The sequence below is a fragment of the Frankliniella occidentalis genome, unplaced genomic scaffold (assembly GCF_000697945.3).
Source record: "Frankliniella occidentalis isolate FOCC.00 unplaced genomic scaffold, Focc_3.1 Scaffold22, whole genome shotgun sequence".
In the NCBI taxonomy this organism is placed as follows: domain Eukaryota; kingdom Metazoa; phylum Arthropoda; class Insecta; order Thysanoptera; family Thripidae; genus Frankliniella; species Frankliniella occidentalis.
The window spans coordinates 211,193-222,677 of NW_026267152.1; the positions used below are offsets into that span (position 1 = coordinate 211,193).

General features: G+C 52.1%; 1 protein-coding gene and 1 long non-coding RNA gene across 2 annotated transcripts in view; one reads left to right on the forward strand and one right to left on the reverse strand.

The window, feature by feature from the left end:
• The window catches only part of LOC113209477 (uncharacterized), a 72,571-nt gene extending 65,030 nt beyond the window's left edge, over nucleotides 1-7,541 (reverse strand). Inside the window, exon 1 of the mRNA XM_026427014.2 lies at nucleotides 7,521-7,541. The gene's annotated coding sequence lies outside the window, so the exon portion shown is untranslated. The remainder of the gene's footprint in view (nucleotides 1-7,520) is intronic.
• LOC127748950 (uncharacterized) overlaps nucleotides 1-11,485 on the forward strand; it is a 116,836-nt gene that overhangs the window by 5,340 nt on the left and 100,011 nt on the right. The gene's annotated exons all lie outside the window — the stretch shown is intronic.

Genomic DNA, 11,485 nt, shown 5'->3' on the forward strand with positions numbered 1-11,485 from the left:
CTCTCTCCCCCGCCGTCGTTATTAGAGTATCAATTTTACGGCGCGCATGGATGGATGGATGGAGCATGTCAGGGCGGTGCGGTGGGGCACAAGGCGAGAGCAGTGCGTTTCGCGCAGGGTGGTTTCCGGGTCGGGTAGCGAGAAGAGGGGGCCGGGTCCGTGAAAGGGACCGAGAGGCAGAGAGAGAGAGGCAGAGAGAGAGAGAGAGAGAAACAAGTCGGACTTGGAGTCAGTGCCCCCACACACGCACGCGCGGGGTACACGGCCGCCGGTCACGGCGTGCCTGCTGTTGTTAGTTAACGTGCAACTGTGCCCGCCGTCGTCTTTGGCGGCAACGCCAGCCGGCCTGGTCCTGGCCTACAGTGCAAAATACTTACAAATCATACGTTCTTTACAAATGCTACGAAGAAAGCAAAAACTGAGTTCTTGGATTTGATTTTTCGTCTACAATGTACTTGATAGAAGTTTTCTTCGGTGCAATTTGCATTATGAAATCTGTTCTTCGTCAGCGTTTCTAAATGAAGTAGAAAATGATTGGACCCCAATCGGAAAAAGATTAGAAGAAGAAGAAGAAGAAGAAGAAGAAGAAGAAGAAGAAGAAAAAGAAGAAGTTTACCCTTTCGTACTTTTTTCTATGGTCCTGTCTTTTTATGATATTTACCACTGAGAAAAATATTGGAAGCGACCAGTAGCAGCAGCCTTGTGGTAGCCTAGGGCAAGCTCCCCCTCTCTCCCACAACAGCCCTTATTCGCAAGACGTAATAAAAATCGGTTGCTACAGATGAAAGGATCATGCAGTACGGAACCCGGCAGTGAGCCTGGCGGTGGCCGCAGAAGAAAGATATGGGAAGCTATGGCGTCACAGCTTTTTGGTCACAGAGAATCAGAGACGAGGGAAGGGGCAAAGCATGAGAGAGAGGGCACAGTCGGATTGCCCGCACTTTAATAGAAATCTGCAGCATTAACGACACTTTGAAACTATCCAATGTAAAACGGTCTAAAACTTTAAAATTTGTCCCCTATCCTACGGTTTAACAATAAAAAAAGTATTGTTTAAAACTTAAAATTCCTTGTCAACCGTGAGAGCGAGTACAACAGTTTTGAGGGGCAACTTTGGGACATACTAGGGACACGAAAGGACCTACGTTTTCTATTAGGGAATTGCGTTCGCCGTACGCACGTTACGCCTTCTATTCCAGAGAGTCGTGTGTGGGGGCTGTTTTGTTTTGCCGAGTCGTTCGGACCGAGTCAGCGACAGAGCCCTGGAAAAGTTTCCGCCGAATGTGCACAGCCTGCTGCGCGCAGCGGCGGAGTTATTCTCCAGCAAAAAGAGCCACTTTTATCTGCCGCCGCCCGCCGCCGGCGGCTGCAGCCCCGGCCCGGGGCCCCGGGGCTCGAGCACCGCTCAGGCAGAGCGCCACACTGCAGCTCCGGCCGCCGGAGGGACTTTATTTCGCGGCTCCATTAAAATGCCTGGAGAAAGCGCGGGGCGGCAAGCATGTGGAAGTGACTATACCACTACCGCTCCAGCCGGGCTACAGCGGGAGATCCAGCAGCAGGCCTCCAGTGGGCCTGCTCGGCCTGCTCACTCTAGGCGTGGGTGCGCCTCACGAAATGAGCGTGACGCAGCGCGCCGACAAAATGAACTGCTGCTGCACACCTGCGCCCAACTAACGAGATGGGACCGGAGCGAGGGGTCGTCAACTTCGATATTCCTCCGTACACGGACTGATATTACCTCAAATATTACACCAATATTAGCCATATTACTGGTAATATTACCTCGATATTACACATTTTTCTAGTATGACGTCACAACTTGAAAATTGGCTCAATATTACCATTATTATTTGTAATATTCAATATTCCTCCGTACACGGCCAAGGAGAGTTGACGACCCCTCGGACCGGAGGGCAACATGATGAAAAAGAAAATCGGTTTAATACTATGTAAAAGCCAAAGAACACTCTCGGACCGTTACTTAATTTTATTATAAGTGGGCGACGAGCAGTAGTCACAAATGTTGTGAGTAATATTAATAATTTTGTTAGTGGTTACAAGCAATTTTTTATTAGTGGACTTAAAATGACTTATTGTGAGTAACAACTTTCAAAATCATTCACACCACTCACTAAATTTGTGAGTGTTGCTGCTGTGAAAAGATGTCTGTCTTTCTATTCAAAACGTCAGTAACGGGCTGAGAGTAAAGAATTTTTTTTAAACATGTGTTTTTTTAAAGATTTTTAAAAAAAAAAATATACTGTAAAAGACTGCAGTCGCAGTTACAAGACATCGGTATGATAACGTTTCCCAGGCCAGGACGCTTTTTCAAACGATGCACATGCACTCTGACATTGAGCGTGTACCTGCTAAGGGAAACGGAATTGCGAATAATGACCCTGCTCAAGCGATGCACAAAAAAGTCTGCTGCAACAGACAGTGAGAGGGCGCGCTTATGTGGCTTTCCGACGCGGAACTTGGAACAACTACTTACACGCGCTTAATCCACCCATCCAGCATAGCTGTCTGGGCTCGACATATAAGCGTAAGCAAGCGCCTCCTCCAAGATAACCGAACATCAATATTGACTGCCGAGTCGGAGTCGGGCCGGACGAGACGGATTCGCCGCTCCGCTCTTCCTCTTCTCGACCTGCTGGCAGGGCTGGGGCACTAGGGCAACTCCAGGGCTCCGCCAGGGAACTGCAAACCATCCCGGGTACTCAATTGCCATTGGCTCGACGACTCGACGCCACGCTGCTCCACTCTCATCACACACGAGCACTCGAGGAGCCTCCCCGGCGGCGTGTATGTGTAGCAAGAGAACATGTGTACGCGTGCATTAGGCCCGTGTCATCAGGCGACAAGAAGTAGTCGCAGGCTGGGCCCCAACCCCGCCCCGCATCTGCCGCCAGCTTAAGTTCGCATCTTTACTAACCTACTGGGAAGATCTTTGTTAATAATTTACAATTATGTTGCAATTATACGGTCATTTTCGAATTACAAACGATGTTTTGAATTTACAATCGCAATCGTAAATTGAAAAACAAATTTGTTTGAAACAAGTTTTAAGTCGGTACAATCGGTACAATGGTCTCAGAAGCGTTTCGTGATTTTAGAATATGATATCGCAAGCGACGCAAGTTTACAAGTACAGATGGTTCCGAGGGGGCAAGAACTCCGGGAATCATGTGTACACTTGCCTGGGAATCATCACGATACAAGGTAGATGTACGCCAGACCACGTCTCGCGTAACAGGCTTCGCGATATCTCACGAAACACTATTACGCTGCGACGCGCCTGGCATACATCTACCTTGGCCTGCGGCGCTGACACCCAAGTCGGGTAGTGGGAAAATGTACACAAAGGAACGGGCCTTCGGCCCGTCAACGGCCAATCACCTCGACTAAGCATGCAGGGTTTTGTATTTTTTCGCTTATTTTCGTCAAAAATACCCTCTAGCGCCTTAACGGTTTGAGCTAGAGCAAAACGGACAAAATTTTCGCCCAAAGGGCTCTATTTTGATGTGTTACCCCCTAGGAAACCATAAAAAAATATTTTTAAAAAACGTCATTTCTCGGACCCGTTGTTTTTGATTTTTTAAAAATCCAATTTTTGAGCTAGAATGCTCATCTTCGAACTCGACCTGTCTTTTCATGGTACAAAACGACCCTGAAAATCCCAGGTCGCTCGCTCAATTCGTTCTCGAGTTATCGTGCGGAGAGACAGACAGACAGACAGACACACACACAGACAGACAGACAGAAAAAGTTTTTTCCGACCAGACGGAGTAATAGGCTTCGCTAATCGCTCAGCCAAAAAATTGATCGAAATCAACAGAAATCGCTTTAACTAAGCGGGAAACTAACGGAACTGGTACAAATAAGTCGAAATAAGCGTTTTCTACAACTAGAAAACCTAAGGAATATATATAAGCGGGAGGAAATCACCGGGAATCACTGGGAATAAAGTATTTCGGGAATCATGTGTACACTTCAAAAGGGAGTTATTGCCCCCTCGGATGGTTCCCAACACATAAGCGCATTGAAAATCGAGGACATGTTTCTCTGGGTGGGCGAATATTTTGCGGAGTGGCACAGCAGCGCAAGAGATGCTGTTATGTCCCAGCAGATCGCCCCACCAAATAAGAGGGAATAAGCGACAGCGCGAGAGAGTGACTTGTGGCCCCGGCCGGCAGCCCAGGCCGCCACCGAGCGTCCTCTGGTGTAATTCTCGTTATATTGTGCTCCCGCTCGGGCTCGGCCCGGTCCGGCACAGCAGAGTGGAGTGGAGTGCGAGGAGGCCACAACACTGATAAATAAAGTGTTCAACTGGCGTGCACATGCTAGTGCTGAACACTACACTGCACACTTTTAAGTGTTTTACTAGATATTCGACTACTAAAAAGCAGTGTTTCACACTTAGACGTGTTCAACTCTGAGGTTGGCTATTAAGCTTTTGACACTTGAAAGTGTTCAAATATGCTTTTGTACACTTGCAAGTAACACCAGTTGCACACTTTATTCATCTGTGAGCTCAATGTGAAATTTGCACAACAAAGATTGCATGATTGCGCTGCATTGCACACCTTAAGTTTGAGGATGACCAAAAAGTAAAGTACCGGTCTAGGCAATTTAAGGCGCTCAAAATATTTACCGTAACGAAGCATTTTTCTAAAAATTAACACATTTTTTTTGGTTCGACTGCTGTAGTTGTACTCGATCTTGATCACAAAAGAGCTGTGGCCCCTAGGCCGAGAGTGGCGCTTGCCCGGCACAGCTATCCAGCACTTCCCACTGCGCCGCACCTAATAGCCCGTACAATGTGGAGAAACGGCGGCGGCGGTGGCGGCGCGGTCTGTTTCCACCTGCACTTGTTTATTTAGAGGGGGCGAAATCGCTTTAAGGCGAACAGACGGAATACCGTACACACGACGTCGATGTTCAAGGCGCTCCGGCTCGAGGGGGCTTTGCATCACGGTGGGACGCGGGAGGCCGTGCGCGGCTTGTTTACTCTTTCAGAAGGATGATGTGCTGCTGGCGCGCTCCCGGCCTAGTTTGGCAACACCGCACGAGCGCCACAAAAGCAGACGACACGCCACTCCGAGATTCGTCAACAGTCGTTGCGCCGAGCCGTGCAAGGCACTGTGTGTGTTGGGCTCTCTGCATGGGGAAACAGCACCCGACTAGAATACTGCAGTGGGAGAAAAGTCCCGATTCAACAACGAAACCGTCTCTCTGTGACTAGGGAAGTGCGTGCACAGGGAAGAGAGTGGCCATAAAGCCATACGCGGACAGTGAGTACTTCTCTTGTTCAGTCTGAACAGAACCACTATAAGAAATGTTATAACACGCGATTACATTACAAGAAAATGCGGAACAAATAATTCCACATCCCTCTACAGCAGAAATCTTCTGATTAATTTATTCGTAATTTTGCGAAGTCGTCCTTCGTATTCTTACGAAGTAGTTCTTTGTAATCTTACAAAGTAGATCTTCGAAATCTAACGAAGTAGTTCTTAGTTCTTCGTATTCTTAAGGAGAATTTCTTCATAACTTAAAGGTAAAATATAGAAAGACTTGGGTGTACCCCCCCCCCCTCTCGCCCCAGAAAAAAAAATGTAATTCGCTACACATGGTGGGCGATTTGTGCCGTTTGGAGCGAATGAGTACACTAGCCGGCATCCAGCCTAGTTGAACCAGCGAATTAGGGCCGCTTCGAATAGGCAAACAAGGCCTCACCCCTCTCGAATATCCGGGCTAGTAGTACAGACGCATCCGCTCCAAACAAGGCAAAACGGCCACCCTTGTACATGCCGATGAGACCGTGAGAAAAGCACGTCCCTGCTCGCAGTCTCTACTAAAGGAGGGAGAGGGGGTAGCGAAGTACATCTGTGCTCGCGCGCCGCTTGCAGGGGCTGTAATCAACACATGGGTTAGCGGTGGCCGGGAGCAGATTGGAAGGGGACGGGCTTGGCGGGTGATGAGGGTAAGGCAGGGTGATTTGGGGAGCGGGGGAGGGAGGGTAGGGTGGGCGGTTGGGCTGAGAGCGAGAGAAGAGAGGTGTGGAGATGCAAAGCAGGAAAATAGCCTCAGAGTAGTTGAAAACATGGGTTGACACAAAGCTGGCACGGATTGCAACAGCTATACATTCCCCGCAATACGTTGCAACGGTTGCAACCACTAAAAGGAATGTTTTCGGTGAGGTACGCACACATGTTCGTAGCTTACCAACCAACAAATAAGTCAGCTTCCTATGAGCAATCTGTTCGGAACGGCAAAATCACCCTTTTGCACTGCGTGCGCGGGGAAAGAAGAACAATTTTACAAGAGTCGGTAAGTGCGAGGGGGAGGGGCGCTCATGTTGCCGGGGTACGAACGCTCAGAGTAGTCCCGGTGGGAGTGGAAAGAGGCCAGGTCGTTTGGAAATCGGCAGCGCTCCGTCGGAATGGCGCTGGGTAGACTAATCTTCTCCTGATAGACGAAATGAGACTAGTATAGGGCCCCGCCCCGCCCCGCCATACCGCTCCCCGCGGGCCGCCCCCACCCGCCGCCGGCGGCACAGGCCCTACGGGTGTCAGCCCCAAGTTTAACAATTCGCATCGGAAACTCGGCCCGTGCTTTACTAATGTAAGACGGGCGCCGGCCGGGGGGGAAGGAGAGGGTGGGTGGGCTCGCAAAGACTTTGCTTGTCAGGTTGCGCGCGAAAGGCAAACTTTCCAAGGCTCGGTCGGCTTTCTTGGATTGTCGAGGGTAAACCATATCCCGTCGTGGCGCCGCACCACCAGCAGAGGGGATAAGAGAAGAAGGACGCCCCCCATAGACAAATGGCGGAAAACGGGGAGACGAGGGAGAACAACGCCCACCTCGGCCGCTACAACGGGGAGGACGCCGGGAAGGTCACCATTCCGTCATTTCTAAAACTTCTCGTTCTTTCGCTACGGCTCTCCAGAGAGGCCCCCCGAGGTGTGACAGGGCGACAACGCGGCCGCTATGATGGACTCCCCGCCGCACCAGCACCATCGTGCGGCAGGGGGAAGGGCGCGCGCGCACTCGCGGTCGCGAACTCGTCATTTCTGTTTCGTTTTACACAGTGTGTCAGCAGCTGGCGAAAGAAAAACAACTGCTGTTCTCTACTGCTCCCGCCCCCGATGATGCCGGGCCAGGCCGGGCCCTGCCGGGCAGCCGCCGCAAAAGGGCGAGACAAAGTTCCGTTTCTCTGTCATCAGCAGCCTTCACCACCTCATTCTCTTTCCCCCCGACCCGTTCCTCCGCCGCGCTCCTCCCTCTCTCGCCCCGACCGCCGAGATAAAGTTAGCCCTGGAATCAGCCGGGAACACAATTGGAGGTGTCTGACTGGCCGGTTGCTGCCGACGCCGCGCCGTCTGCTGCTGCTGCTCCCCAGCCCCAGCGGGGGACAAGTGTTTCCGCGCAGCAGCGCAGAGATTTCTCAGGAACATCGTGTCCTCCCAAAGCACACGCCCCAAAGCCACGAGCAGCCATGCCCGCGCACCGCAACTTACCGCGTCACGACGAACCACGCGCCCGCGAGCGACGCACACTGTAAAACAAAATATATCCACCGTTAATATTCAGTTAAAAAATTGAATTGACGACACATGAAAGACAACTTTCACAAAATTTATGTATGCAAAACACTAAAAGTACAATGTTTTACAAATTACTTAAGACTAAAATACACACACACAAAAAAAATACAATACTTGCTGAAGATCTCTTCTTTTAACGGTGCAGTCGAATGTCCCTCGGCCCGTAACGGCGTAACATGGGCCCCCCTCTGGCTGCAAAAGCATCAACGTGTTAATGTCATTCTCCCAGGGGCGAAAACGGGGGAAAGAAGGGCCCTCCGGAGGGGTGAGCGGGAAGAAGGGGATTGGAGAAGCGAAGCGAGCAGCACGAGGAGAGCGGGAGCGGCCGATCAAGTTAGGACCGAGCTCAGTGCATCCAAGCCCAGCCCAGGCCTTCCCCCCGCGCCTCAGCCACCCTACCGCGGTTACTCGAGGAATGCGCTCGTGTAATTGGACGACTCTCTTTGGCCAACACTGAGATTATTTTTTTCGCCCTCATTTTATTTCCGTTTCCGGCGCGATGGAAATATTTTAATCTAAATTCTTTCCGCAAGCAAAAGTCGTCCAAGCATCGCGCGTAGCATGAGAGAGCGGCAAGCGCGCGCGGCAGCGTCGGCCAGCGAAACAAATTACGACATTAGAATCATGCTCTCTGTACACGACTGCACACAGCGACCACGGCAGGGCGGTAGGACGGTAGAGGGGAGTGAGGGGGAAGAGGGAAGTAAGAGGGGGGGGGGAGGGAGTAGGGAGGGAGGCGAGGAGGAAGGAGTAGCGGGCGCGCCAGGAAGAGAGGGGTGCTGCGAGAGGCAGATGACTTTCGCAGGTCGGCTCGCCACCCTGTAATGAGCGCGCAGCTAAAGCACCTGCTTCACGCTTACCTGCACACAGTCATTGTATTTAGAAAAAAAGGGAAGCAGTATCATCGGGCTCTTTTTTTACGCACACCATATCGTTCGGCGTCGGGCGCGCGGCGGCACACCCTCTTTGCCCCCCCCCCCCCTCTCTCCCAGTGTCGATTGGAAATGGGCCTCATAACCGCAGCCAAACGCACACACATTGTTATCGTAATGGTGGCGCGGCAAGCCGTGAGCCTCCGGTGCGGTTGGAGAGAGCGAGAGAGTGAGAGAGTGAGAGAGCGAGAGAGCGAGAGAGCGAGAGAGAGAGGGGGAGAGGGGGGAGAGAGAGAGAGAGAGATAAAGAGGAAAGAGAGGGGGTAGGCTCGTTGTGTTGCACGCTATCGGCCGTGTCATTGCGTTCGGTGACCAACAGTTGCGCCGGCGACCAGAGCGGGCCTCCAGCAGTAGAGAGGGGGCTGTGGAAGGCCCATAGCGCTTCGCTCTGCGCCATGGATCTGTGCGCGTTACGCGCTCCACCAGTGCGAGAGAGAGGCAGACAGAGCGGCGGAAAGAGAGGAAAAGGAAGGGAAAGGGGGTGGGGGCATTAAAGTGGATAAATGGCAGTCGGGTCATGGCGCCCTCTTCAGTCTCTTTAACACTGCCATTAGCGGTGGCCGAAAGCATGGCCCCTCATGGTCTCTGCTTTCACGGCCAAGCCTATCGGCTGACCCCACGAGCCAGTCGCACCACCATTCATTTTCCTGACGACGGCGGAGAGGGGGCGAGCAAGCCTTTAGGGTGAGAGGACTTCGTTTCAGGATTTCATTGTGTGTTTTTTTGTCTTTGCGGCCTCATCTGAAAATCCAAACATTCCCGCGGAATCGCAAACGGGTGGTGCGCGGCCGGGAATCCGGCGGCGGCGGACTCGGTGACCGCAACAGCCATCGCCGCGGCGCCCCCCCAGCCACCCCCACCAAGGCCCGGCGGGGGAATCTCGTTAGGCGGCCCCATTATATCACTATTTGCACTGAGTCATAATACTTATAGAGAGAGGGATGGGGCGCGGCGGGGAAGAAACTTCCAGCGCTCTGCCAACTTTGAGGAGTTTTGTTCCATCGCTTTGACTTTGAACGAAAAGCCCCCCTCATTTGGTTGGCCTAAAGTAACATCGCGCGTGGCGCGCGCCTCCAAAAAACCCGAACCGAGCCCCGCCGCCGCCGCCGAGCTGAGCCGAAACGATATCCTCTCGGCGCGAGCGTGAGGGGGCGGGAAACTATGAATGGGTGATATCGGCCATCGCATCGCAAGAGCAACGGCGCGGCGGGACCGGCGGGGATAAAGAGAGAGATGGAGCACAGCGTGGGAAATACAAACTTGACACTCTGCGTCTAATTCAAAAAGTTTCAGATTTTGCCCGTTTTCGGTTTTTATTTCCAAGACGCGTAACGAAAAGAAAAGTTGTATCGACCCCAACAAAATAATACGATTTGGTCGCGGAGCGATCAGCTGAGGCCGAGCTTTGCATCGCCAGACGGACGGGGACCATGGGCGGATCTATTGTGCGAGGGCCTGACACTCCCCGGGGCATAAATACAGCCGCCCCGCACCTCTATAACGAAATGGCCTTAGCGCCCCCTCGCCTGCTCGCCGCCCAGCCTCTCTCCACCCTCCCCGCCCCCACCACCCCTCCACCGCCGCCGTCCCTCGCCGCGTCACCGCAAGTAGTGCAGCCAATCTCTCGGGGCCTTTTGTGCAACCCCTCTCCCCCCCTACTCCTTCCCCCTTAACCCTCTCACCAACAAGCAAACCAACGCGCCACCGCGCTGCTTGGACGAGCCAGCACCAGCGCCATGGTGGTCGGGCGGCTCGAGTGGGTGAGGAGGGTGTAGAGCAGGGGTGTTAAGTATACAACTTAGAAGATTGTTTATCAATGTTGAGCAAACAAGGAACTCAAAATCAAATCTCATAAATGTTCGTTATTGTGGTAATAGGAACAGGTTTTAAAGATCCCTAAATAGGCCAGGCCTTTAACTTCGATCACAACATTTCGTGATGTGTTTGGGGTCTACTGTAGCATAATTTGACGATACAGATTTTAGACTTAAATATAAAGCTTTGTCATTTGCTTAGACGTTGGCAAAGACGCAAATTTACTACAGTGGAAATCACTCATTCAATCCAAACTTCGTACATTTACAGTGAAAACCCAACAGTACGAGTGCTGCAAACATGAGTGTGAATTGCCATTTGCACACTTGTACAAGTATCGAGGAGTGAGTCTCCTCAAAATGTACGATAGGAATTTAACAAGCCCGCAGCATAAGTGTGTGACCGCGCGTGTGCTGCATCGTCACTGGGGTTTGCAGTGTGTGGACGACACAGAGTACAGAGCACAATAACGGGGGATGCCCGGTGCGGTTACAGAGTACATCACCCGCAAGCAGCAGCGCGGTGGCAGGGACACGAGCGATAAGCACCGGACAGGAGCAGCGGTAGCGCCAATATCGGGCGGGCAAGGCGGCGGTGAAGGGCCCGGCGCAGCTACACCAAACTATTAGTCGATATCAAGCAACGCAAACTTCCATCAACGGAATAATCACACCGCTCCGTGAGTCTCTCTCTCTTTTGGGGGGTCGCCCTGGTAGCCTCCTCAGAGCCAATCTGCCAATCAGGGCGGCTGTAGGTACCCTGGGCGCTGCTACCGCACAGAAATCGGCATGCGCACCGTATTGCGGTTTTGTGATCGCCCATAAACCCCCCGAACGCTTTGCCTCGAGATTCCAGCGCGCTTGGCCTCGCGCCTCACCCCCTACCCATTTCCGCTTGTAGCCTCACACAGGCCGCCTCCGTCTTAGGGCTAATAGTATGTGTACATAGCCAGGTACACAATTCGGCACATAGCTTTTAGCAAGGACTCTATACGAGGAAGTGTGGCCATGTACACACCAAGTGTGAGTGTACAACAACTATTTGGTACATACATGATAATGTACGCAGTATTTGCTGCACATGTAGGTATTCAGGAAATAACGCATACATGTGTCTCGATGTGTACACACT